This window comes from Dendrobates tinctorius, unplaced genomic scaffold, assembly GCF_039654945.1.
Source record: "Dendrobates tinctorius isolate UK_male_01 unplaced genomic scaffold, ASM3965494v1 ptg000384l, whole genome shotgun sequence".
Taxonomy (NCBI): Eukaryota; Metazoa; Chordata; class Amphibia; order Anura; family Dendrobatidae; genus Dendrobates; species Dendrobates tinctorius.
This window is the reverse complement of record NW_027362050.1, coordinates 1443848-1455407: the sequence shown is the minus strand read 5'-3', so window position 1 is coordinate 1455407 and position 11560 is coordinate 1443848. Positions and strand designations below refer to the sequence as shown.

The 11560-nt window shown below is 48.8% G+C and overlaps 1 non-coding gene across 1 annotated transcript; it reads right to left on the bottom strand.

The window, feature by feature from the left end:
- Positions 1 to 11208: 11208 nt before the first annotated feature.
- Positions 11209 to 11316, bottom strand: TRNAL-CAA (transfer RNA leucine (anticodon CAA)). The gene is made up of 2 exons: positions 11279 to 11316; positions 11209 to 11254 (listed from the first exon to the last, which is right to left on the bottom strand). It is a non-coding gene; the product is annotated as a tRNA-Leu (tRNA).
- Positions 11317 to 11560: the final 244 nt, after the last annotated feature.

The window sequence follows — 11560 nt, the reverse complement described above, 5'->3', positions numbered from 1 at the left end:
TTGTCTCAGACAACTCTTGTGGCCTAATGTCTCCTACTTTAGGTGGAGCACCAAAAAGAATCTCAAAGGGAGTCAGGCCGTGTTTTCCCTGTGGGGTGTGTCTGATATGGTATAGGACCACGGGGAGCAAATCTGGCCATGGGAGTGGGTGGTCCTGGCTCATTTTAAGCAACTGGGTCTTAATTGTGGAGTTCATTCTCTCAACTTTGGCTGAACTGGAGGGGTGATAGGGGGTGTGCAGACCCAAATCTGTCCCTAACATGTGCCACAATTCCTCGTAGACATTGGCAGTGAAGGCTGGGCCTTGATCTGATTCAACAACTTCGGGAATTCCAAATCTGCACGAAATTTCAGTGATGAGCTTCTTAGCTGTAGTTTTGGCAGTCATGTTGGTCACTGAGTAGGCTTCGGGCCATCCTGAGAACATATCCACAGCCACTAGGACATACTCATACTTTCCTGACTTGGGCATCTGAATATGATCAACCTGGATTCTCTGCCAAGGGTAGTCTGGTTTGGCAAGATGCTGAAGTGGAACCTTGGCGGTGGCTGTTGGGTTACAGATGGCACAGACTGGGCAGGCTCTTGAGTAGGCTGTGACAGTGGTAGAGATTCCTGGGGCCCAGTAGAGCTTCTTGATACAGGCCAGAGCTTGGTTCTTTCCTCGATGAGTTGATCCATGAGCCCATGCTGCAACGGCTGGATACATTCTTTTGGGTAGACAGGGTTTCCCATCCACCTTATAGAGTCTAGGAAATTGGTATTGTCCGGCAGAACTGCGATTCCCATGAATGGCTCCTGCAGCTTCCCACTGCTTCTTTTCTTCTTTAGAGGTCAACTTTTGTTCTTCCCCCAATCTCTCTTCAGGTGGTCGGGCTGGCTTCCAGACAAATCCGGTGGCAGGGTATTCCATTTCCATGTCTTCTATCAACTCCCTCTTCTTTCTTCGGGCTTCGGACTTCTCAAAGTCTCGTTCTTCTTCGGCTTGGGTAGCTTCTTTGGTTGCCTGTTCTCTTGTTTGTGCTCTGGTAAGCACAGGCATCACAGGTGTATCAGTGCCTTCCCAACAGGGTTTTTCTGGTGCTGTTTCTTCTTCTTCCCACTTTGCTGAGATATTCTTTATGGCAGCAGCTTTGGCAGCTTGATCTGCTAAATGGTTTCCTCTAGTCTCCTTCGAATTGACTTTCCCGTGAGCTTTGACCTTGATCACCGCAATTTGTACAGGTAGCTCCAATGCCTTCATCAGGGCTTTAATCCTTAGTGCATGTTTAACAGGGGTTCCTGTAGCCGTAATGAACCCTCGGGACTTCCACAGGAATCCAAAATCGTGACAGATTCCATAGCCGTATTGTCACGGGGGCTTAGTTCAACTAAGGCTGAAATACCCGGGGCCCCTGTGGTGTCCCTTTACTAGGGGAAACCCTGTCTGACCCTCAACCCAGGGTTTTTGCTGAAGGTGCAAATGCCTGAGCCTCCGACCTTTCCTTATCTCCTGCTCAGCCCTGCACTTAACCCTCCACCCTCCACCCAGTGAGAAGTCACCACCAAAGCTCCCACACAAATAATGACAGACAGGGAGAACTTAAACTGCACTGCGCCGCACACACACAGGAATAAACAGTAATGTGAACAGGGCACAACTAAACACAAATATGGGAAGGAGAAAGGATAACGACGGATCATACGACACCAGATATGAATCTCTCTCTCTTGAACACCTCCACTCCAGACCGGAACCACTTGGTATGAAACACAAGCTATAATCGGCGACGCCCATATGCCAGTATGACTATTTAAAGACCGTGGGCGTGACTAACCATCCAACCTGGTCTCCAGCAGGATTAACCCCCGAGAGCCTGAAGATCACTGAGGCTATAGTGGCTGGAGGTGGAACTACCTCTGCCTGCCGGATGCTGTGGTGTGAACAGCGTCCGACATGACACGTATCTTGAGTCAGTGTAGACATTGGCCGTCTTCCCTTCTGCTAGATAACATGCTTGTTGTAGGGCCACAAGTTCGGCTTCTTGAGCCGAAAGGTGAGGTGGCAAGGCTTCAGCCAGAAGGACTTCTGTTTCAGTGGTGACCGCATATCCAGTGTGGAACTTGCCATAAAAGTCTGCAAATCGAGATCCATCAGTCCATAGTTGCAAATCAGGGTTGAGAAGTTCTTGAGTTACCACATTTTGTGGTGCAGAGGCTTCTTGTTCCAGTGCTTTTACACAGTCATGCGGGTCATCAGGTGACCTCCCGTCTGGTAAGTCCTTATACCCGTCAGGGAACTCCCCCCTAGAATGTGGAAGCAAAGTGGCTGGGTTGATGGTAGTACATTTCTGGAAGGTGATGTTGGAGGGCAGAAGTAGAGAGCACTGAAGTCTGAGATGTCTTTGGCTCGTTAGATGCTTAGGAGATGTTTGTTGGAGGACAGCAGAGAGATCATGTCCAGCTTGAATGACCAAGTCATGACCAAGTGCTATGTCAGCAGACTTATCCAGAAGAACATGGGCTGCATGCACAGCCTTGAGGCAGGAAGGAGCAGCTCTGGCAACAGGGTCTAGCCTGGCTGAGTAGTAGGCCAGAGGACGGAAACGATCAGCATGTTTCTGTGCCAGCACACCAGAGGCATGTCCTTCAGATTCTGAAACAAAGAGATGAAACGGCTGAGTGTAGTCAGGGAGACCCAGAGCAGGGGCGCTGACAACAGCTTCCTTGAGAGCCAGGAAACAGTCCTTTTGCTGAGCATAGATATACGGATTTTCAGCATGATCCCAGTCCGGTCCTCCAGTCTTGAGGCAATCATACAAAGGTTGCATGAGTCTTGAAGCATCCGGAATCCACTGTCTGCAGTAGGTAATGAGTCCTAAGAAAGACTGCATAGCAGAGTATGTCTTTGGATAAGGGATATCCTCGATTGCATGTTTTGTGTCCTCGGTGAGGTGTCTCGAGCCTTGAGAGATGCAGTGTCCGAGGAAGACGACTTTCTCTTTGCACCACTGGACCTTGGCCTTTGAGACTTTGCAGTTGGCAGAATGAAGAAAAAGGAGCAAGGACTCAGAAGCAGCAAACAGATTCTCTTCAGTTCCACAGAGGAGTAGGTCATCAACATACTGGAGAAGCGTGACATGAAGATTCTGTAACACCCACGGATCCAGGTTCATCTTCATAGCATGAGTGAACTGGTTAGGGGAGTTCTGGGCACCCTGTGGTGTCCTGGTCCAGGTCAGCTGAGATCCTTGAAACGTGAAGGCAAATAAAAACTGTGAGTCTTCATGAAGCGGGACACTGAAGAAAGCATTAGCCAGGTCAATAACGGTGAAGAGTGTTGCTGAAGTAGGCACTTGAGAAAGCAAGGTGTTTGGGTTGGGTACCACAGGAGTTTCCAAGATGGTGGCTGAATTGACTGCTCTGAGGTCCTGTACAAGTCTGTACTTCGGAGGGTCTCCAGGAGCTGTCTTCTTCTTCACTGGAAACAGGGGTGTGTTACAGGGTGAAACACATCTGATTAGCACTCCAGAATGTAAGAGGGAGGTAATCTGAACTCCAAGGCTCCGCTCTTGGGCAGCCTTAAGCGGATACTGAGGTAGTCTGGGGTATGGGTGCCCAGGTTTGAGGTGGACTTTTACTGGAGGCACTTTGAGCAGACCCACATCCTCAGGTCCAGTTGACCACAGAGTGGTAGGTAGATTGGGCAAATCCGGGGAAGGTGTCGTTTGCAGAGTCATCATCATCAGAGGGAAAGCCTTAAGGACACAACGATCTTCAGTGCCTTGTTGTGAGGCAGGATCTTGTAATTGCAATTCCATCCCTTGATCACCGAAGATGATGGTAGCGTGAAGCCTTTGAAGGAGGTCAGCTCCTAGAAGGTTGACGGGGCAGGTTTCAGACACCAGAAATTTGGCAAAGACACCAGAGAATGGGCCAGCTGGGACGGGAACAGTGAGTGGTGATGAGGTTTGTTGACCTTCAACTCCAATACATGTGAGGAAATCTGAAGACAGGGAGATTGTAGGAGGCAGCTGAGATGAAGAGATAACAGAGGTGGCCGCCCCAGTGTCCACTAAGAACTTGAGAGGTTGATTGTCCACTTCCAGGGTCACTGTACCACAAGACGAGGAAGTACAGGTGGCGGGAAAAGTGGGCACCGGTTGGCCTGAACTTCATGAGTGTGGAGGAGGAAGAGGTCTCTGAGGGTGCCCCCTGTGAGGACAACTTCTTCTCATATGACCAGGGCTGGCACACTCCCAACACAGAGGTCTCCCTTGGTCATCACGAACTGGTCTGTCCCTGTAGTTTTGGCCCTGGGACCCTCTCGGCCTCAAGCGTGGTGATCCATACCGATCCTGAGCCTGATACACCATAACAGGTACTTCTGAGGCTTCTGCCATATACATGGCTGGTTTCTTCTTGCCTTTGTCCTTCTGTGCTTCCTTCTCTGCTTCCTTTTCTGCTTCTTTTTCTTCCCTTTGAAGCATTTTCTGATAACTCTTCACAACAGTGAGGGCCTGTTTTAGGGGACCATCAGGTAATTCGGGACGAAGCTTCATGACCTTATCCTTCAGTGGATCTTCCAGACCATCAATAAAAGCACGGACCAACAAGGCTGCCTGCGTCTTCACATGAGTTGAATAACCCAAGTCTTCAAACTGCATAGTTAGTCTGGCAGCGTATTTCTCCACAGCTTCACCAGATTCTTGTTGTATATCCTGTATTGATCCTGCTTCGTCACAGAGACGATCCTGGGCCCACTTTGTGAGTTGAGCGATAAACTCCTTTCCAGACTTGAACTAGTTGAGAGGTCCTGCTTTAGTGGGGTCCAATTCCTTCATGATGGTGGGGAGAAAATATTCGGAGGCTTTGATTGAGGTGATGCCTGATAGATCAGACCATGTAGCCCCGTAGATGCTCCTAGTCTGTTCCAGTTTCCTTACATACTGCATGGGAAATTTGTCCGGGTCAGGTAACTTGTTAACAATAGCATCAATTTGTACCGGAGTGAAGGGTTTGTATTTCAGCTTCAGCCCTTCTTCTTCTTCGTCATGTGTCACTGCCTCATCCTTCGGGGCAGTTGGGGGTGCTGTGGGTATTACCTCATCCAGGGGCTTTATACCTGTGTGCATCAGTGGTATCATGTATTCAGCTACCAAGGGCATGATGCCCTCTAATCCGGATTCATGGTAACAGACGATCCTAACTTCTTGTAAATCGAGATCTGGGGTTGATTGGAGACAATTCTTGATGACTTCAACGTGTTCCTTCATACAGGGGCCCAGTGGGTATCCAAAGAGTCCTGAAGATATCAATGGTATAGCCAAAGTTCTACGAGGAAGTGTATCTCTCCCTAGCCGTCCTGCAAAGATAAGCACTGTCTGTAAGGCGGTCTGCAATATTGTACGGCAATGCTCGGGTGTCCTGTAATCATATATAGGGCCTGCAGTGTGTAACACTATATCACAGGGCAAATTCCCTCCCTGGGTGGACATAGCGTCTCCTGGATGCAAGGGGCCATAATTGGTAAGGTAGGCCTGACACTCTTGGGTTATGGCTGGGCCTCCCTTTTTAGCTATCTGTTGGGCCAAACCACCTCTATGCGACAGGGTAGAGTTAGCTGGGTTCACTATGGCTCCTACCTGGTGGGTAACTATGTCCCCATACCCCACTGAGAAAAGAACCTGGGAGCCCTGAGGTGTGATGTAATAGCGTGAATGACAGGGGAACCAGATTTCAGGGTCATGGGGCAACCTAGAGGATTTGTTGAGAGGGGTAGGTAGTGGGCTCCTTCCGGGCCGGGGGGATTCGAACGGACCTAATAGCAGTGGCGGGGCAGGGGGAATTGTAGCAACCTGATTGTCAGAATCTTCTGATCCCTCATCATCTCCGATAGCTTGGCGCCTCATACGCATTACGGACCGGAAAGCCGTACTGCCGGTCAGGGCATCAAGAGTGAAGGGACCTTGACCAGGTGTATTTACAAATATCACAGTGGGTTGCACCGGGAGACTAGGCCCAGAGGCCGGAACAGAAACAGGAACATTAGAGGTGGGAACAGCATCGGTCGGTGCTGGAGGTTTCTCAGGAAGTGGTGGTCCCTGATAGTACTCGCCGGAAAGTGTTACCAGCGGACATAGTGGCTGGGGAGGAATTCCGGGTGCACCAAAATGGCTGCCGGTGGAGGCGTGGCATGCCCCACTTCCGTCCATGGTCTGGGCGGAACCCCAAGGACGGCCCGCCCCACACACACGGCAGGTTTCCACCCAGGTTGGATTCTGCACGCCACAAACAGGACACACCCACGCTTCTGGAGAGCTCGTCTTGTCGCCATTATAGGGCGGTGGTTGGGACTGCATTTTCATCATCAGTGGCACGGCGGCCATTTTACAATCTATAAGATCACAGTTCAAAGGCATTTTATAACCAAACACAGGTTCCGCATTGTCTGATCCTCCTTCCCCATCAATCTCTTTCCATCCTTCATTCTTCAAGCCTCGCGCAACTCGCAGATGAGCTTGTGCTTGTTCTAACAATCCTTTATCTTTCAACATGCCTCGTTTGTTCTCTATGAGATTATGCCACATAGCCGGCTGTAATCTCCCTGATGAGGGCAATCCTACATGCTTATACAATCTCTCAACATTCTTGACTGCCTTCTTGCCTTCCCGTGACGCTACTATTGCCTTGACCTCCACAGCATCCTCATCTAACTTGTGGGGCACAGACTTCTTCTGCTTTAAGATACGCAGCATGACTCTTACAGAATACTATGGTTCTCTGCAGAAAAACCACTGGTAGCGATATCAACACTGATGTTCCACAGTACGGAGCCTCACGTTCGACGTACTAGGAAAAGAGCCTCGCGCTCAATATTTCCTTTCCCTAACCTTGAACAGCAGTGATTAACAGATTATCCTGCCACGATATTCCAACAGTCGGGAGGCGGTCTCCTAGTGAGAGCCCTCCACAGAAATACAGGTGGTCCCTTCTCGGGACGTCTTAATTACCTAGCTGGTACAATATCACAGAGGCTGCGTCTCCTATCCCTTCCTCTAAGTTGCCCCACAATCTGCAACTAGCTCAATTTATCACTCCACTTCACTACTAGACAATAGTCACGGGTAGGGTGGTTGAATGGAGTACAATGACCAGTGGAGGAGGTGTGGTGTACACGAGGACGCGCAGAATGCGACGTCTCTCAGTTGCTGGTTCAGAGCGTGGCACAGGATCGCACTCAGTCTCACCACTCGACCGGTCACCCCTCAGACCCAAGGAGACCACAGACAAACCAATAACGGCTGAGACACTAGCAAGTGTGACACATACAGTGTATATGATCTCACTTACCGTGTTTTGGAGGGTGATCAGTCCTCGAGGTCAGCCACTACAGGTATCATCCACAGACATCCAGGCATGGGTCCAGAGGAGCCTCGGATCACTGTCCACGCCCCCCGTTGGGCTCCAAATTGTCGGGGTCGTAAACGACAATAAATCCTCATTCACCAGTCATTCCAAATCATTGTGCGAGCGCAAAACTTCTGGTACCAATTAAGAATGACTCAGACACGCAGCTGATTCAGTCTTAGCTAATGTCCCGCATCCACACCTGTCAGGAGCAGTACAACAACTGGCTTTATTTACAAATACACAATAATATATTGAGTGTTAGGGGAAGGCGTGCATTAGGCGGGGTTTATGCAGTATACATCTAGTGTCCAGTCTCTCTCTGATTCGTCAAAACGTCTCCCGATGGTTACTTCTTCTTCACATTCCTGAGTTATCTTTTTTAGGAGAAATGAAACTTAACTTAACTCTTTAGACACTGAATTTAAGTGAAAGTGAACACTGGCAGCCATCTTTAATACAGTTACATTTGCATTAGCAAGCAATTAGGAAAAACTTATTGTTTCACAGTATAAAAGTATAAAAGTTATATAAGAAAATATATTTTCACCTTGACATATGGTTGTAAGAAGATCCGGACAACACCTTATCACCCACAGACCAAAGGCATGTGTGAGAAGATGAACCAGGTAGTGATTGATTTACTGAAGACATTGCCCTTGGAGGAGAGAAATCTGTGGCCAGAAAAGTTACCCGATCTGGTAGATCTCTACAACCATATCCCAGTGAACTCTACCAACTGTACTCCAGCGTGCCTCATGAGAGCAAGGCCTGGTAAAGCTGCCTATTGACTTGGACATGGGAGTCCTGATGCCTGAAGTAACGTCACCAGATGCTGACTGGGACAAGGAGAGGCAGCAGCAGTACAGAAGGGTACAGGAATGTGTGGAGAAGAGTCTGGCTCAGGCAAGGCAGAAGCAGGAGAGACTTTATAACCAAAATGCACCTGCTGTTCCTTTTTTGCCGGGAGAACAAGTTCTCAAGAGAAAAAGAAGACTGCATAAGCTGGATGATCAATGGGAAGAGGAGCCCTATACAATTTTGCCCTCGAACTTTGATAATGTCAAAGTATGCCTTGTTAGTAAAGATGGAGGAGAGACCTCAGCAGCGGTATCCAGGGATCACTTGAAGTTATGCCCTGACCAGTTGAAAGAAAAAGAGGGAGGATCGGATAACATCCCACCTACAGAGGAAGAAAAGACAGTCAGTACCGTGCTGGGAGAGTTCCCTGCGAATTGGACTAGAGTTAATGATGCAATTGTGGTGCCGGTGTTATTTCGCCAAGTAGAAGCACAGGAGAATAGGACTCAAGAAGACCTTGAAGATCGAGAAAATCAGACAACAGAGGCCACACCAGCAGTGGAGCCAGAGAACCCTCGCCCTGCCAGTGGTGAACCTGTTATGCCCATGGTGAGTCCAAGAGTTACTAGACAATCTAGAATTCCTGTGCCATGTGGAACATCCAGTAGTGTATCCAGTACATTACCCACTGCAGCAGTCTTAGGCTGGTTTCACATTAGCGCTTTTTAAGCGCACGCACGGCCGGGGGTAGCTCCTCCCCCGAGCCGGCTCTCTGCCCGGCGTGCCCGCCCCTTGCCGAGCACGCCGAAATCCGAAGTTTGATTTTGGCGCGCACGGCGCACCGTCAAAAGTGCGCAGCGCAGGTCAAAGCGCAACTAGCGCACGGCCTGCGCATGATCTGCGCACCCTATGCTAAAGATAGGGTGCGCCGATCGCAGGCGCCGCTGTGCGCTAGGAGGCGGCGCTACAAGCAAGGGGCGGGCACGCCGGGCAGAGAGCCGGCTCGGGGGTGGAGCTACCCCCGGCCGTGCGTGCGCTAATGTGAAACCAGCCTTATGCAGATCTACCCGTACCACACAAGGCATACTACCAGTTAGATATCGTATATAAAGTAATGTAATTGTTGAAATTGTGTAAATATGTAACTGTTTTCAAGTTTTGTACCTACAGGTGACCTGTAAGAGTTCTCTTTGGTTTGTTTTATGGACACTGAACCACAGGACTTGTGTGTGGTCAAAACCTTTTACCATTTACCAAGGGATGGACCATGGACATTGATGCTGGACTTATCATCATAGGACCATTGTTGAGCTCTTGGTTTTTGTACATTTTTCTCTTTTTCAAATCTTGTACAATTATTGTTGTTTAAATGTTTATATGTTGTTTTCCATGTTTTTGTTCAGCCCAGGAGTGCTGACTTTCACTAGGGGGGAAATGTGGCGCCCCCAGGGGTATGGTCACCACACTGGCTTTACCTTCCTCCAGGGGAGGGTAATGCGAGGCTTGGAAGCAGTGATGGGTCTCTCCAGCAGTTAACCTAATGCATGCAACACAGTTCCACTCCAGGCCAGCAGGGGGAACTTTGAACCAGGATTCTGGAAAGGGGTGTCCTCTGAGGGCCTGAAGGAAAAGAGATCAGATAGTCTGCGGAGGTTGAAGTGTGCAGACGGGAGGTGCGAAGCTGAGAGGTTGAGCTGCAGAAGGCGCGCTCCCTCAGCTTGAGAGCGCACAGAACTGGAGCCTGGTCTCCACGGTGGTACGGATACTGACGGTCCTACCACAGATACCAGAGGAGCAGGAGGCTGTAAATGCCCTGCTCCCAGCAAAGACTTGGGACACAACAGCAATTGACTAGTGAGCCAGGACTCAGGAGGAGTCCCCGAGAGGCTACAGCTATCTGTCATACAAGTAAAGTTCTAGGAACATCTGAAGAGAGGCATTTCAGAGTAACTAAGTACTGGAATGCTTCACACTACAAAGCGCTAGGAAGGAGACTGCACAGCCCTTCTGCTGAGAGAGAATCCTGATCTGCTTCCAGGCTAACCTGCTCCAATACCATCTGTAATCAGGACTCTGGACTGCATATACTCAGTAAAGGTACAGAAACTACAACCGCTGTGTCTTGTCTGTTCCCTACGCTTTCGGCACTGCTACATCTCCGTGCCAGCTACATCTACACTGCCCTGGGACTACAGCTCCACCTGTGGGGAGCTTTACCAGCTAAGCTGCACATACCATCCGTCCCAGCGGATCTGTCTGCAGCGTTGGCCTAACACCATATTTGCCAAACACCACGGGTGGCGTCACAAACTATTCTACCATTAACTACATCTCCCCATTGCTTGGGCGCCCAGGGCCACCGCTGCTGTGACACATCCCCCTGACACCGGCCCGGTACCAAGTACCCCACAGCACTGGGAGGGCGACCCATTGTATGTAGATCGGGATAGTCCGGTAGGCACTTTAGCACCAGAGGGGTTAAATCTTATTATTGAAAAAGTCATTTAACTATATTCTTTTTAGCATATTTTAAGCAGTTCTTGTACATCTTGTCTTATATATTCCCTTATTTTATATTAATAGCTCATTTTACTGTTGTATTTGTCTTTTATATCATGTCATTTTAAGTGTTTTCTTTCCTCTTTTACCCTAATTGTGCTTTAAATCCAACTAATCAAGTGTTCCTAATAATTGGACCTTATTTGCTAGTGGCCCTTTATATACTCCCTTTCCCCCACTTCCTGTATATGCCACCTGATGAAGACGGATGTTATCCATTGAAACTCGTAGAGGAATCTAATAAAAGAAAGCTTTTAACTACTCTCCTTCTCCTCGTCCTTTGCGCTCCTCTGTGACCGGGTTTTCCTGCATTCCAAATTATTACAACATGGCTTAAAGTTATACCCAAGTGTGCGAAAAAGATAAAAATATTAAAAAGGAGGTAAACATTCATGTTGCCGCTATAAACGCTTTTTTAATTTTAATTCTAAATCATTTAAAGGAAAAAAAAAAAAGATGTGTCAGAAGTGGGATTTGAACCCACGCCTCCATTCGGAGACCAGAACACCCACATAGGGGAAGATGGTATCTTGAGTCTGGCGCCTTAGACCGCTCGGCCATCCTGACACCTGATCCAACAGGTGGAATCGGCTCGTTATGAGCCGGGTAAGACGGTCGTCAGCTAGAGAAAGATTTACAATTGTGGTTAAAGGGAAACAGAACAAGAAACGGAACAGGAATCCACAGGGAGTAGGTATCTGACACTGATTTCGCAATTGCAGCGGTGATTACTCTGAAACTACGCAGCATTTTAGAGAAAACATACTTAGAAAATCCATCTGGGTAAAGAGCGTCTCTGCTGACTAGTCAA